Source organism: Egretta garzetta, unplaced genomic scaffold (assembly GCF_000687185.1).
Source record: "Egretta garzetta isolate BGI_Z169 unplaced genomic scaffold, ASM68718v1 scaffold287, whole genome shotgun sequence".
NCBI lineage: Eukaryota > Metazoa > Chordata > Aves > Pelecaniformes > Ardeidae > Egretta > Egretta garzetta.
Window position 1 is genome coordinate 4,168,851 of NW_009260435.1, and position 4,051 is coordinate 4,172,901.

The window sequence follows — 4,051 nt, forward strand, 5'->3', positions numbered from 1 at the left end:
CTTAATGCCAGCTCCTTTGGGCAATGATCTGGGGGTCCCGGGGTGCTGCAGCATGGCGGGGGCTGGTTTGTCCTGGCCTGCATCCTTTTAGAGGATGGTCATGAATGAGAGGGTGGAAATGCATGGCAATTGCTCCTGCTTTGGCTGCTCAGTCACCAACTGCAAAAGGACCAAAATCGGCAAGCTCACCTGCTTAATGCATGGGGAAAAATCTCAATTCTGACCCTCTCTAGAGGTGTCTGTTACGAAACATTCCAAGGTTTCAGACTTTCTTATGTTCTTTATCTGCTTGTGAAGAAACCTGGATTGCTCGGGCTAATTCTTGCTTGACTTAGGGGCAGTGATGTGTCTTATCTGCAGTAATAATCCTTGAAGGCGCCTCGGGGACCGGGAGCAGGACTCTGCGATGCCACACCAGCGTGCCTGGCATTGCGGGCTTCCCCCTGTGCCCTGTCTGTCGAGGCTTTCGTACCGAGCTCATCGTTCAGGCACGCGAGGCCTTTTGGGATCAGTTACAGCAGCAGCCCTCGCAGTTAGCTGTCTGCCGGGGAGCCGTAATTTGCAGAGCTAACGCATTTGGTGTGAAGTGGAGGCTCGGAAATGCAGTCTTTGGTTATTCACCATGCATGTAATTACTGCAGAGTAATCTTGGGAGGTCAGAAAGGGATCCCTTGAGAGTTAGTGGCAGGAGCAGTGGTTCTATAATGGGACTGAAGTGCTTGGATGTTGGGTGTGGGTTTTGTCCCTTATAGGCAGGCAGGTAATAATAGCTACCTCAATTTTCTGACAGAAAAAATTTTAGGCTACTGTTGTTTTCTGACAGGAATGTATTTAGGTGAAAATAAGGCTTTGCTGAAATTAATACAACTTTTCAATGAGCTTTATTTGCATTTATTTGAAAGCAGAGGGTGAAAACTACTTGGGTTTTGCTGTTGGGATTGCTTAGTCTTTTCTAGGACAAAAAGAGAAAGGGGATGAGAAGGGTGAAAGAGGAAAACACTTTAATGCTTATGAAAATCTCTTTAGTTTTAGCATGAGGCACCAAAACTAGAATACTTGAATTTGAATTTGCTTGGTGGGTTTGATTTTTTTGGGAGGTTCTTTTTTTCAAAGTGCTGATTTAAAGCAGTCCAGTTTGATTCTAAATTGCTTTGGTCATTTTTAGGTGTTAAAAAACAATTTACAAAGGAAGTTCTTACTCTGATCTGTTCCAATGTATGTTTTGGGTTTTGCTTTAATATAACTATTGTTTTGTAGTATAAAAACATGCCACAGGGAACGCTTCTGGTTTTGGCAAAGGTTTTTGTGATTCAGCTCATGTCAGGTGTGCTTGAGAAAGTAAGATTATTCAGCTGTTACCTCAGTCAATTGAAACCGGTTTCCTTGGGGTAGAAGATAACCTAAGGAAAAAAAAAATGCAAGGCTGGTGACAAGCCAGATGATCCAACAGTTTTGTTCTCTATTTTCTATAATCCTGCTCTCGTTCAGCAGTGAGTGGACATTTATCATGGATTTGACATCTGTAGACCAGTCATTGATTGTCAGATAATTTGGTGATGACAGGCTAAGAACTTACCTATGCAGTGAAACATTTTTTAAAAAAGAGAAATATAACTTACTTTCTTCTGCTCCTCTTCAGGTGGATTCTGTCACCCTCTTCAGAATGGTGAATTTCTTTAGTCTCCTTCACATACAGCACAAGCTGCACTAAAAAGGCACTTCTGGAGTAAGAATATCTACATCCAGGGTTTGTACTGACATAAAATATACATGTTTAAATGTACGCCTTAGATCACAATGGGAAACAGTGTGATTTCTTAGGGCAAATAAGGTCCGATTTGATGGTATGACAATTTAGGAACATGAGGAGATTAGGCAGGCTGTGTTTCTAGTGCCTGAAACTGGAATCTCGGAGGTCTGTATTCTATTTCTGGTTTTGCTACAGCTTTGTTACATATCTGTAGGAGAATCGTTTGCATAGGATTAGCAATACCTTGCTGTCTTGTGATATTTGGGATGCGTAAAGGGGAGTTGGATTACAGGAGTAAAAGGTGAAGTATCATATACTATATGTATACTATCCTGTGGAGTATCATTATGAAAACAGGTAAGAAAGATGAATGCTGAGTACAAGCTGGCCTTCATATTAAAATGCTCACTGCTAGGGGTCCTAGAGCAAAGAGACTGATATAGAAGAGCTGGCCCCAACATGGGATGGTTGAGGAGTAGACACAGCATGTTTTGTGAAAGAATGCAGGTGGCTATCTCCTCTGCAGAGCTTGCCTTGGAGCTCTTAAAGCTCTGGCCTGATCCAAAAAATCGTTGCAGCAGATTCCCCCATCCTCCTGGTTTTAACCATTTCTGGTGCAGACCCTGAGTGATTGGAATGGTCATGACTCATTTTATTATGATATCGTTTGGGCACATGCCCCAGAAGCAGTAGCATAAAGAGTATATCAGAAAACACAGTTGATTGTTGCTATTTCCTCAGATCATGGATGTACGTCTTCTTTGTCTGAATGACTCAAAGATGAACGACCATCTCTAATTCAGTCTGCTTTCACTGAGCAGCGTAAGGAAATCACCATCTGACTAGAGAAAAAAAATTAACGCTTTCACTCCTCCTTTGATACACTTGTGCTCTGTACTTGCAAATGGAGCCCAGCAAAAACATTGTGGTCTAAATCTTTGAACGTGAAGTCACCTGAGTTTCCTAAGATCAGTATATAATATCTGGGGAGGTTTATGTTTATGCTTGTGAATGGCATTTTTATTTCAGATGAATTCTAAAATGGTTAGCTTTTATTATCTTGTCCCCTTATGCTGTGTATTTGCTAATGACAATTGTCTTGGATCATTAAGTGTATGATCTATTTTGGGCATCTGCTAACAGACTGCTGGACAAAAGCCAGCGAGAGATATCTGAAGAAGTAATGAGAATGGAAGGCAGTGTAAGATAACATGAAGTGATAGACATGGGAAACACCAGTGCATCAGAGGTATGACTGGAGTGTCTGAACACTTTTGTGTTCAGTCTTCAAAAACAAGGCTGTAGTTTGACTAGGATGCTTGAACAGTTCCTTGGCACTGAGAGTAAGCTTGCTGGTTTGACTTTTGTAGAGCAAGGGTGTAAGTTAAAAGATCAGCAAAAGGGATAAGAATTTTTTTGTTATTTTTGAGATAATATTGCGTGGATTCAGTGCACCTGCTGAAGTAGGTATGTTCTTTGGAGGATGCTGGGAAATGAGTAAACTTGTCAATCAAACATACAACGGCTATGTTCCCAGAGGCATCTTGGGTGGGTTCCCCATTCTCAAAGCAAAGTTTTTAACTTGCTCTTCTGAATGACAAACGCTCTTTCTTAGAACAATAATTTTCTTTTGGGTATGTTTGCATTAATGTTATTTATAGCCTCACACCCTGGATTCTGATGAAGGGAGTAGTCAGCTGGAGGGATTTACAGTCTTTGAGCAAGTCTCAGCAGTATCTCTTAATATGTGGGTATTTTCCCTTACTTGACTCTTGCATGTGTTCAGAACTTAATCTTGCAATTCAGGATGAGTAAAGGGTTTGGGGTTTTCAGCAAGGCTTGACTTTGTCCTTTGCTTTTTCTGAAGTCTGTGGGTGTTGAACTAGGTTTTGCACCAGCACTTCAGAAAATCCTGCTCTGAACAATTGCAAGCAATGTTATATAAACTTGGTATAGAGGCAATAGCTCAGAGATGTCCTCGTTCTTATAAATGTTACTTAAGCATTTATTGACTGTAGTTTCAAGCCCTGAACAATACTGGTCAATGAGCTTTCTCTGAGATTATGAAAGGTTGCTTGAGGAATACAATAATTTGCTTACAAAGCAGAAATTGAGTTGTTTATTTTCATTGAGAGGAAAAAGAGACATTTTTGTCTCGGGCATGACTGTGGCTTTGGGAAGGGAATTCATGAGCAAAGTAGTGGCTTCATCTGGCTTCATTTTGAAAAACTCTGCAAATATAGGTGAAGTAAGGATCAGCCAGAAAATGTCTGAGAAAGTATGGGAAAAGAAAGTGGAAGC